At 33.5% G+C, this 13,008-nt stretch overlaps 1 protein-coding gene across 1 annotated transcript in view; it reads right to left on the bottom strand.

Moving 5' to 3' along the window:
- The window catches only part of PRKN (parkin RBR E3 ubiquitin protein ligase), a 775,548-nt gene that overhangs the window by 703,394 nt on the left and 59,146 nt on the right, over positions 1–13,008 (bottom strand). The gene's annotated exons all lie outside the window — the stretch shown is intronic.

Genomic DNA, 13,008 nt, shown 5'->3' with positions numbered 1-13,008 from the left:
ACACATATTCCTCATGTTAAAACACTAACTGACACTATTAAATGTGGGCCTAATTTTAGAACTATTTATTGATGTTGTTTTGCTATTATTTTTATGGTGTATTGCTACTTATTATTTTATTGATCTGTGCTTCATGATGTCTAGCATTTAAAGGAAGCACTACAAATAAGGTTATACTGAAACTTCAACTTTGTACAATCTTTAACCTGGTAACAGGTACATCAGAGGTTTCAAAAAAAATTTCAAAACGAATGCTTACACTGAAACAAATTCTGAAAATATTAAGCTTGAAGGACAACATTTCCAAAGTTACATAGGTACCTACCCAAATTGAGCAGAAGCCTATAATTTGTCAGACTTTGGTTGATTCAGCTTAATTTAATTTTGCCAGTCTGAAGACTTCTGTGATGTTAATTTCACTGTCCCTGAAGAAAATAGGTGACTATTTCCAATACCTAAATGGACTCAATTACTTCATACATAGGTGTCACTTCATGGAGGAAAAATGTAACAGGCTTAAAACAAACTCCAAAGGCAATTGAGGTAAATTAACAGGGGAAAATATATGCTGTTTAAACAGTCATCTATGAGAGCATGTGATTCATCTATGATGAATCATGTGATTCATCAATGTGATTCATCACATTGATCATGTGTTTCATCAATGAATCACATCCCTATAAAATGCAAACTCCCATTTGAATTAATGCTACCTAAATATACAGCAGAACAGACAAAATTATTAGATTTGAGAAAAGTTGAGAATTAATACAAACTCTGTTTGACCTTTAATTAAATGCTTTAAAAAATATCTGCCAGTTTTGTATACATCTTAGACTAATTATTTTTAGTATCTATTATCCATACCCCTAACTCTGTTGCTTTATGATATTTTAGTTATTTCAAAACAAAACAGCAATAATCTCAGTGGGATGACTCTATAATTGTTTACTAAATTATTTAGTCCATCCTCAAATCTGTAGTAGAAAATGTGATAGAAGTGAAAAAGAAGGCTCTAGGCAGAGGATCTGTACTGAAGCAGGGTAAGAAATATTTAGGGAGCAATGAAACCCTCAAACTAGCACATGAAACACTGCATTAAAGTCTGTGTTATTTACACTTGGATAAACAGATACAGAAAGAACACTGCAAAAAATCTAAAGAATTGGATTTCCTGCACGCACAAGCTCAGCATCTTCCTGCATATTGTATGCAGGAAGACCAGGCTTTCTGCATGCACAATACTAAGCCATTCTGCACAATGAGATGTGATCCATCTGAACTTAAGAAGCCTGTGGGGAAAAAAATACACTGCTCTCATGGAAGCATTTCATATTGCTTTTTCTAAATAGAGCGCAAAACAGTAGATATGCAAAAGCAGATGACATCATTATAATTTTCATATAATGATTTCCAATTTGTTTCATTTCATTTCAATAGCCATATTACCAAACAATACTGAAACTGCTTGCAAAATTTTAGGAAAATATGAGTGGCTAAAAGACAGAAGCTTCAAGTATGTGGAGATGTTGACTAAAGAATACATGTAACTGATTAAAATTAGTTATTTCAGTTGTATCTGATGTAAGAGTCTGTTTTGTAATTGATTCTATATGCTATATTCCTCAGCAAAAGGTTTCTATATATCTATCACTAAGCATACAGATCCATGAGTTCTTGTTAGTAAAGATTAGGGGCAAAGAATGCACTGACTACCTTGATCGTCTCTCTCTCTGCTGTTACTAAATTGTTCCATTCTTCTCTCTCTGTCCACTGTTACACTTGTGCCATTCAGCAATGGGCCCACATTTTTCTTTGTTCAGCACCTTATTAATACAGCACTAGGAAGTCTTCTTATTGCCTTTGATACCCCTTGCAAGTCTCAAAATCAGCTGAACTTTAGCTTTCTTGATGCCATACCTAAATGCCTAGGCAAACATTGCTAAATTCTTCCTTTGTATCCTGTTCTTGCTTCCACCTCCATTTTTACATTGGAGGTCCATCATGAGTGATCTCCACAGCTAGTCTCCTGATACATTTACTTCTCTTCCTAAGCAGGGACAGGGGGCACCATTCTTATGCCTGAAGGATGCTGTCCTGCCAGTTTCCTGAGTTCATTTACCCTTCAGAGCTGCTTGGCCCACCACCAAGTATTGTATCAAGAAGTTATCCCCAGGACTTACCAGAAGACTTCACAGCCAGAACAATCAAATCTCTTGTGAAGTGAGAATATGGGAAGTAAACAGGGAGGATCAGTCAACAGTGATGCTGAACAAGCCACACTTCTAGAAAATCAGTTTAATTAGCAACATTGATAAACTTAACCTACTGTTTCCAATAGAAGAGAAAAGCATACAATCTCTTAGCTCTACTATGTACACTGTGGATTCAAATGTTATGCAGACAATATATTGTATGCTTATACACAATTGCAACATTAAGAGGCAGCTTAGTAGTACTAAACCACAAATGAAAGGGATATAAAATATAAATTGGGTCTTTCAAAACAGAATTCAACAGGCAAGCTATCAAATTATCACTTTTTATGGCCACATGCAGGCCATAATCCAATGTTTCACTGAACAAATTCACAATTCACACCACTTTTTCAGAAGTGACCTCAGAAACTATTCTACAGAAACACTGGATATGCATATCCCCTAAATAGAAAGACAAAGGACCCAGTGGCCCAGTCAAAACTTCTCCCCTCCTACTCTAAGAATTTATTGCCCTCTCTCTGTTAGATAAGCAGCATCTGTATTTTACATACAGAAAACTGTGTTTATGTGATGATAATTAAAAGGTTCTTTCACACATGAAATATTTTGAATAACATACAAGAAAACAAAATTTATTTCTCCTATATTGTATAAGTGTTCCCCCAGCATTATGAAGCCAAATTAAAAATAAATAAATAAAGTAATTCTGGAGGGAATTTTAGAGCAGATTTACATATCCCTTAGTTTTATAACAAAAGTGCTGATGTATGTCTTTGGCATCACGGAAGCAAAGCTATGTTTGCCTGTCATTTTTAAAATATATATTTCCAAAACCTTAACAGGTCTATTTTATTGCTATTTACCATATTCTCCTTTCAAAGAAAAAATAATTACTTGTCTATCAGTAAGATATATATATCTTCTTTTTTATGATCTGTGACTACTATATTCTAAAATGCAAATACAGAATATTGAACATCTCATGTTCACTTGAAGCAGTGGTATCATAATTTCTCCACAACTCTTGAAAGTGACCTGAATTAACTTGGTAGGCATCTCAACAGAGTAAAGACAGACTGATACTAGGAAATGGTTTTATTTGTTGGTCAAGAATGAAATATAAGATTAGAAGGACTAGAAAATGTGTGTTATCTTATTTTTTTTAGTCAGGTAAGTTTAATGGCATATGTAACAGGCCAGTGGATGCTAATAATTTCAGATATAGATAGCAATACAAAAATTAGTAGTTTTTCAGGAAAAACTTTGCTTGCCACTGTATTATATATGCCCTGAGATTCTTACTTTAACATCCCTCCTGACCTCAGCTAAAGGCTTCCAGCAGAAGATGGAATACTGTCAGTTTGAAAAGTCCCAGATCATTTCATTTTATAAATAAAAACATGAAGTTCACTCAGAAAGGTAAATAGAACATTAAGAATATATGGTAGCAGAATATTAAGAATATGTGGTAGGCTATAGTGTCTGTCTAATTATTACACACTGTATATTCTGTTCTTAATATAGCTCATGTCAAATGCTTAGTACAAGTTTAAATATTTGGAGGTCTGTATGCAAATGCAAAGACCTCCATATTCTGATTTCATACCACTTTCTTACTGCTACTCCTTCGCTACTCTTTTAACCAGATGTTAAACCAGCTGTGTGACAACTCAAGTTCTAGGCATGGGGAGAAGAGCAGATGAAAGTCAGTAGGTGTGAGATGCTATTAGTGCTTTTGAAAAGCTCCCCCAGTGTTAGAGACACAGCCTAACAGACAGACTTGATTTGTCCGCTGCTGGTTTGCCTACTTGAAATTTGAGAATAAGTCACCTGAAGAGTCACACTTTCATCCATACCTCAGTGAGAAACATATGCACCTGAACCAGTATCCAATAAGGCAGAAATATATGGAAACCATACAGATCTGGAATACTCAAGGCATCAAAAAGTACTTTATCCCCCTTGACTTAAGAAAGCTTTTATAGACTTGGGAACTAGACAAAATTTGTAACACCTCTTTCATTGTGTCAGATGGCATAGTCCTCCCAAAATCAACAAACTGCTTGATGCATATCAGCAGAGAACCAGCTGTTTCTGGTAAAGGTGTCTCCTTTATCAGTAAAGCGTTATTAATCCTCACAGCATTTCATATCTAATATACACATAATCAAAGCATCCCTTATGCCTGATGCTTAAGGGAAAAACAAAACAAAACAAAACAAAAACTTGCTTTGTGTGTTTATGTAGAGATTTGTTTGTTTGTTTGTTTGTTTGTTTTTCCAGAAAGCACTGCTGATGTCTTAAAAGCTATAATGATGTATGCTGTATTAGTAACAACTATCACAGTACTAGATCTTAGAAAACATATACTCTAGAACTTTTGGACCACAAATAAGATTTTTCCTTGAATTATAAATTTATGAAAGTTAAGGCAGGCTTAAAAGAAATATAGCACATTAAAATGAAATAAAGGCTGTTTTATTATTATTTTAAAAGGCTACAGTAATTTATTACCCACAGTGTGTTCATCAGGACTAGAACCTGACAGACCCATGGATGCTTTCATCCCTAATAGATCAAGCTAATCATAAAATACATACTATTTTCTGCCTAGCTCCCTCCTGTTAATCTACTTGCTAGCATTAAATCCTAAACACCAATGCTAATTCTAAGCATGTCAGAGCCATAAAAATTATTTACATGACCTGGCATACTTGTTTACTTCATTTTTCTATTTTTCTAAATAAACAGAATTTATTTATGGAAAAAAAAAAAAAATACAAGCCACTGACAATTGTAGATACAATATTGAAAATGAAGAGTGATTTAATACTTAACTACATTATAGAAATAAATGGAATAAAACTCAAGAGCAAACAAGAGCTGTGGAATTTCTTTTAACTATGATTCAGGGACAAACAATCGTAAACTATGCAGTCTGATTGCCATTATCTTTAAATATGAGAACTTACATGCAGTGTAAATGGGGATTTAAAAAAAAAAAAAAAAAAAAAAGCAGCATTTCTAAATTCACATTTAAAGCTATTAACTTTAAAAGCAAAGTGGCTTCACTGAAATCTAAAGAGTTCATTTTTTCTTTGGGTTTAATGGGCAACATAAGTTGATCCAGGGAAAAATAAAGTCCTTTTTTTTCCCACTCTTACAAAATTAAGTTTCAGTGGGCTCTTACAGCCTTATCTTATTCACCCTAAAGCAGAATGAAGACTAATGAATTACAAGGAGAGGAAGCACATAGCCGGAGGTGTTACAAAGTACCAGACCATCGCTTTCTCAAGCATCCTGGTCTTAGATCAACTTAGATCGTATATATTGCTTTTAGTATAAGCCATATATGGTTTGATGACAATGGAGAGAGAAAAGTTGAACACATCCAGGATATGTCTGCATTTGGATTGTTGGCCATTTTGAATTTCTGCATAGTTCTACTGCACCAGTTTATTTCATTTTGTTCACCTGTTTATTGTTCCTGTTCATTTGTTTGCACTCAATGAATGCTTGGTTAAATTTTCATAGCACTGTGTTTCATCACAAAATCTGGATGAACGATCTTCATTTACCAGCCTCAACACTGGTAGCTGAGACACGGAGCAAGATAAAACTACTTAAATTTGTTTTCATTACAGTACAGCTCTTGTTTGTTTTTTTGTTTGTTTTTGTTTGTTTGTTTGTTTATTGATCTATAGCATAATCAGAGCTTTGTGTTACTTTCAGAATAAGATGCCTCTTGAATTCAGTATGACAATTAGGCACACTGGATATATATGAAATAAATACATACGTTCTATCACCTAAATGGAGGTGAAATATTGTGGAATATTGCAATATTATGAATTGAAATATTCAGAAAATATTGCAATAAACAGAAATACAGAATGTGGATTCTATTTTTAGGAAAAAAGATGTAGGTTTTCCAAGAATTTAAGGGAAGCATAATAAGAATATGAACAAACTTTTCTCCTTTTAAAAAAAGTAGAAGAAACGGTGTCCAGCCTTAGTAGCCTGTCATTTCACTGATTGAAGGCTTCTTCAAAAAAAATTCTGCAGAAAGTGGTGGACAGGTTTTCCTACAAATGTTATTATTGTTATTATCATTATTATTATCATTATTATTATTATTATTAAGATACCTAAGACTTGAATGACATTGTGTCAGATTGTTCCTGGGCTACCTCTGCTGATCAGCACAGGTTGAGATTCATGTTGTGTTCTGTATCAAACCTATTAGCATCCTTATAAAATTAAAAATAAGATTTTTTTTAAATTCCTCATGGGTAGGACAAAAAAAAAAAAAATCACTTTTTTATTTTTAAAGCAAAAATCATATTTTGGTGTGATTGCAACCCCTTTGAAGCCATGTGCTGTATTAACATACAAACAATTTCTCTGAAGAATTCTTGTTATCATAAATTCACCAAAATACTGACAGGAGCCAAGTGCTCAGAAGATAAGGAAATATGTCTTCAAATATCTAGTATGGAATGAAGGTTAGCATTCATCATTGAAAAAGACTGGACACAGTCTTCTACTCTCAAAGAAAAAAAGTTTGAAATCAAATTTGCAATCACAATGGAATGACGGATGTGAAAAATCAGTTGCGCACAATGAATTCTGATGAATATTATCTAATTACTAAACATCTGAATTTTATATAATAACTTTTCAGCACATAGTCACTAAGAGCACTAAAAAGCATATTTCAAAAACTACTCCCATAACTGAAATATCTTGTGTTTGTCCTTATGATTCTTTAATGTCAAATGACCTTTCAAACTGTAAACAGTATTGCAGTGGTGATTATATATGCTTAGCATTTAGCCTTTCAGAAAGATATGTTGGAAAAAGTAGGTAAATTTTGAATTCTGAAACACAACTTGACAAGCAAAACAGTCTAATAATAAACACTGCATGCTATCATACTTAGAAACTGAGTAGCGTTACTCCAAGTTTTACTTTTGTTGTTGCTGTTCTATGTGCTTTCCTTGTTGCCTCAAGATGTTCAGATGTCTTTTTCATTTTTTTTATGCAGGAGAACACAGTTGCTGTGAAAATAGTAATATATTGCTTCCTGAACTGCACGATAGTCAAAGTATCTTAGTGGCTATGGTCTACTAAACAAAAAAATAAATCTTGCCTACTGATTACATAACTTTCTGTTTTTTTTATTCTTATAGTTTGATGTGAAGGATATTAAATTGAGAAATCTGGAGACTCCTCCATGCCTGTAAACAGAGTCAGAACTGGCAGAACAGATTTCTTTATACCAGTCTGCCTGTTAAAAATCTGAAGAACAGCTTACTCAGCATGACAGTAATTCACACTCCGTCCTTATTTATATCTCTCTGCTTTTTATTCAGACTGTCACCAAGGCAGTGTAATCAGGTGGTGTTATCTGTAAAGGATGTGCTTGTTGTTTTTTGGTTTTTTTTTTTGTTTGTTTGTTTTAATCAGAAACCCTAAAAGCATCTGCTTTACTCAGATACAGTAAATGCTAAGTGCTTTTGGATGAAATTTTAGCCCATCATCTATCCAGACTTATTTAAAAATGACAGGAAAGATTATTCTTGCTTTCATTCGTCCACTCCAAGAAGTGTAATTACCAATTTCCTGTGCAACTTCTTTCTGGATCTTCACTCAGTAAACACATCATCCAAGACCAGTGTAAATCAACAGAGCTTTAATTAAAGCCATTGAAGCAAGTGATATAACCTGACTCAGAAGTCCAACTTAGTGAACAGACAGCTCAATGTCATTTACAAGCATGGGTATGTTAATAAACCTACTATGTAAGAAAGGCCAGATCTCCACGGTTGAAGAATCTTATCCTTTCATCCATCCAATCAGGGAGGCATAACTCTCAAATCAAATTTCCTCACACTACTATGCTCATAAACGTAACTGTTTCTGTTCTACGCCAGCAATCTAAAGGGGAAAAAGCCACAAAGTGTGCTGTACTCAGAAGCCAACAAAGGCTGTGCCAGAGTCCTCTGAAAAGGTACAGATGTGCAAAGGACATAGATTCTGTGCTGAAAGTCTAGAAAAGCCAGATACAGTTGAAAGCATAGGGAAGACAAAGCTAGAACCTGGAAAAAAAAAGAAAAAAAAAAAAAAAAAAAAAAGCAGGAGACAAGACTGAGGAGCACTGCACTGAGCAGATGCATTCTGCTTGCCTCGGTCTTACACATATTCATGACATTATTTTTTTTTTAAAGAGTTAGTGAAAGGTGACTTAATGATTGCAGCATTTAATGATCCCTGTTGAGTCTTAGCATAAAAGATGGGGGGAAAAAAGTCTACAAGACATTTGAATGCATCTGTTGTAGCACTAACCTGAGAGACAGAACTGAGTACTTTGGGCTCACAGCTGTACTAACATGTGTGATATCTTATTCATCTTCTACAGCTGGAGCTGTTCTGAATCAAGTTCCTACATATCTTCAGCAGTTGGTACAGGTTCTCAAGAATCTTTCCCAAAAAGCAGCAGCTATCTCATGCTTTTGCCTCCATTTCAATTCTTCTACTATTCCATTGGTCATGTCAATAGGATGGCAGCCAAGATTTTTCACATTTAATAGAGAAAGTTACCTATTAAAGGTCTGTATCACTTAAACCATGAATGCTTTGCTATTAGTGTCACTGAGCAGAATGAAGCACAGATTGATTCAGTGGATTGTAACTGTCTACTACTAATCTAAACTATAATCAATAGACTGAAAGTGACAACTTTTATAAACTATTGCCTGTCTATAATTTGCCAAGTTTTAATTTTGAGAATAATACTGAACAAAGTAGGAGCACCAATTCAGCAGTAGCATTTCCACCTTAACACTTATTTCAGTTATCTGCTCCACTGAACAAAATGTGGTATATAATTTCAGCATGCATTTTTGTGTAACAATGATGCCAGTTTTCACTGAGAGCATTTCAGAGTTTAAAAAAAGGCAAGTCAGAATGTGTTTTTCCATTTTCAATCCTTTTTGAAAGGATACGTATTCAGAGAATATGTATCTACTTTTATTTCCTTTCAGAGCAATTCAAGTAATTGATTATATTTGAATGAGAAACGTGTACTATATAAAATAAATAAATAATAATAATAATAAAAAAGAACGACAACAAAAAAATCTAACGTGCTTTCAGAATAAGGGAGTATATCACTTCTGAGATATTTCAATACTTACAACCCTACGGAACACCAATTCATTGTTTTGGCAGTTCCGTTATATTATTGGAATATTATATATTTATATATATATTATTAATATATTAGCTGCCATATGCGAATCAATGCTCTTTGACACTGACATAGACAATACTACACTGAAATTTTGTATTAGCCTTTTCTACTAGGATTGCAAACATCAAAATCAGGAAAAGGTTTTGAAGAACAGATAAAGTATTCCCTTTATATAATTTAGGGAATTTTATTTTAACAGAATTTATTTTCATTTGTTTCATTAGGCTTTATTAAATGTTCAATAGGATGCTTGTATCCAGAATTCCAAAAATCTCAGGTAAAAATACTAGTTCTATACTGAAGACTTTATGAGGATGTGAAGAATTTCAGGCATGAACATGTCATCCTAGTCAACACCCTAACACAATGCTGTTATGTTTGACTGACTCCTCTCTACTGCCTATTTGTGAAAGTACTTTTTGCAAGACATTTGATAAAGCCATATAATGCAATCTATCTGATTTGGACTCTGAAACCATTATCACAGAAACATTGAATCATCTAGATTAGAAAAGACCATTAAGATCGCCAGGTGCAACTTAACTTACCAAATCATCAAACCACCAAACCAATCAATCATCACTAAACCATGTCTCTTTGTTCCACAAAACCATGGTCACCATTATGATTGCCTCCTGTACTCAAAATTTACTTAAAGAAATTCTCATTTAGCTTAAAGAATAAAATGAAATCTTAAGCACTTTTTTTCAAGGAAGGATTTCATGGTGCTTCCTATATAAAGGATTCCACAATATATTTTAGAAGTTTCTAGTTATAAAGTAGTTCTTTGTTTTTAATAAATTCCATATGAATTCTTTGCTCATACCTAAAACAACATCACAGTCAGATAATAGTACTATTACCTTAATTGTATTATTCAAATGGACATAACCATAAACCTGTATTTTTATGTATACACATTTGAGAGAATGAAGAGCTGCACATCTTTTACCTACATGTATTTATACAGTTAATGTCACTTTATAGAAAGCTGTCTCATTTCAAAATCATTTACCATGTAGAATCTACTATTTCTATCCTGCTACATTATTTTTAATAGAGTATGTTCTGATCATCATAAAAGTATTCTATCATTAACTTCAATCAATGTAAGAGTGTAAGTGTATTTGCTATGTGAACTGTTCACCATCATCTGGAGGTGTACAATGTGTTGCAGTATGATATCAAGCTTTTTTGAAATTATCTGAGAAAGAAAAACAAACAGTGTAATTAATTATCACCCTTCCCTGTGATCTCTGATTAATGAAGGGAGACAGTGCCTCCAGAGACCTAGAAGTAGTTTTTGCGGTTGTAATGTAACTTGCTCTAGATAGTTTACTTATAGCTTTTCTTATAGTTTTCTTCCTGTATTTCCTTACAGATTACATTTTGTTATGAGGAATCTGCAGCACTTCCTTAAAATCCAAACAAAACTGCTGATCAAAATACTAACTTTACCTCTAGCTGTATATTCAATAGCTCAAAATATTTGTACTTCTCTCACCAAATGCAGATGAATTTGGTTTGTTTGTAATCATAACTGACAAACACATGCTATCAAGAGTTTTAAGTAAAACAGATCTAATTATACATAGAGACTCAGTAAAACAATTCATCTCAGATATGGATATCCAATTTGAATGTCATACCAATTTCTGTTGGTACAGACTTTTTTTGATTCATGTTTTCAGTTACAGTATTAAAATAATATCAGTCTATTTTCTCTGAGGTTTTAGAATACAATCAGAGAGGAAGTTAAGACAGTTGTGGCTGTAACCAAAACCTATAAACAGGTCTATTACTTGCATACAAGTACTTGACAAGTAGGTTTTTTAGACTGTAAACTCTTTGGACAGCAACTGATGATTACGCTATTCTGTGTCATCCTCACCCACAAGTGCAACCTCTTTGTCTACCACAAGGCAACAGCAAAATCAGGATGCTTCTACAGGCAACAATATTTACAGATATTCTTTCAGAAAAGTAGCATGTTCCCTTTACTCCTAACACAATGAAAATCAAGAGGTCTTTTCCAATAAAAATATATCACATCGCAAAAACTATTTCTGTAACTGTATTTGAATTAGAACTGGTCTATTTATTACAAATATATATCTATATCTATATATGTATATTATTTTTTCCTGGTTAGAAGAATGAAAGGACATCAATATAATGTTAATAGGCCCCAAATAGATTTAGTTAGCTTTTATTTCTCAGTTAAAGAGTAAATCTAAGGCTGCAATCACTATTTTTTATTTAGCATTTCAATCATTCAAAATTCTAAAGTATTTTGGTTGCTATATGACTATTATGTCCAGTCAGAAGTATTCACACTCCTGATGCATCAGCACATTAAGCAAAACTAATCACAGAGATGGGCAAAGGAATTTACAGAATGAAGTGCGTTACAAACATAGATGAGACATATTTGTATCTAAATCTATCTATCACATTTGTATCTAAAGATATCTAGGATATCTGTAGCTAAAGTTTGTTCTCATTTTAAAACTTTCATTATTTAATCCCCCTATAAAAAGTTACAAACACCTACTCTAATTCTGCTAACAATAACAACATTGAATGCCTGCTACTTTTGGCCACTGTTAGGCTTTCTCCTGTTCCTTCTCATGTCTGGAAAACCATTGTGGCTGGAAAACACTGTTTTATGCTCTGTTAAACTTTTCTTTAAACCTTTTTCTTTACAGCAATCCCTTACAAAGGACTGGTGTGTGTCAGTGGCTGAATAGACAGGGAGCTGAAGTGTTGATCCTCAGTTTTAACATATCTATATTTCCATTTGTTTATCAAACATGCCTGCATTCCTTTTCTAACTTACTTCCACCTGGTGTGTCCTTTTGTCCTGCAAATGGCAAAGAGAGATTGGTGCTCTCTCCCTCTCCCCCACCTCTCTCATTGTAGTTTACCCACAGCCAGCCAAAAAATTAATTCCAGCTTTGGTTCCCATGTTCTCCCTAATAACGCATTATTAGCAGGAGTAGCAGTAACAGTGATGATAATGGAAAAAGCAAATATGCTGCACTGTAGGACAGCTAACAAGAGCAAAATGTTTTACAAATAAATAAATAAGTCTTTAAATAGAGGTTATACGTAAAACATAAAACTAAAATGCTCTTCTCAACCATACACCCAGAGAGAAAACTAAATCATCTTTTGATTTTCTTCAGACATACTCCTTTGTTTCTCCTCACTCTTCGCTTCTTCCCTTCTCTAGTATGCAACCTCTTTTTGTAAAGGAAAAATAATTCATTTTTCCATGTGTTTTTTTTTTTTTTTTTCCTCTACCAGACAGATATATTATTATAAAGAAAATCTAGCTTTTTTGTTGGAGTACCTCCTATGTTTCTGGGACAAGGCTTTAATTCTATCTTTGTCACCATTCATTCATTCACCCCATCACCACATACATAATTATACATATATGTGTAAACACTACAAGCATGCAGATATTTGTTGTGCAAATAAATATTCTGGACTATATAAGATATAATAAATATCTTCCTATCAGTATTA

This window comes from Aythya marila (genome assembly GCF_965140915.1).
Source record: "Aythya marila genome assembly, chromosome: 3".
NCBI lineage: Eukaryota > Metazoa > Chordata > Aves > Anseriformes > Anatidae > Aythya > Aythya marila.
The sequence above is the reverse complement of the archived record's forward strand: the minus strand, read 5'-3'. Positions and strand labels throughout refer to the sequence as shown.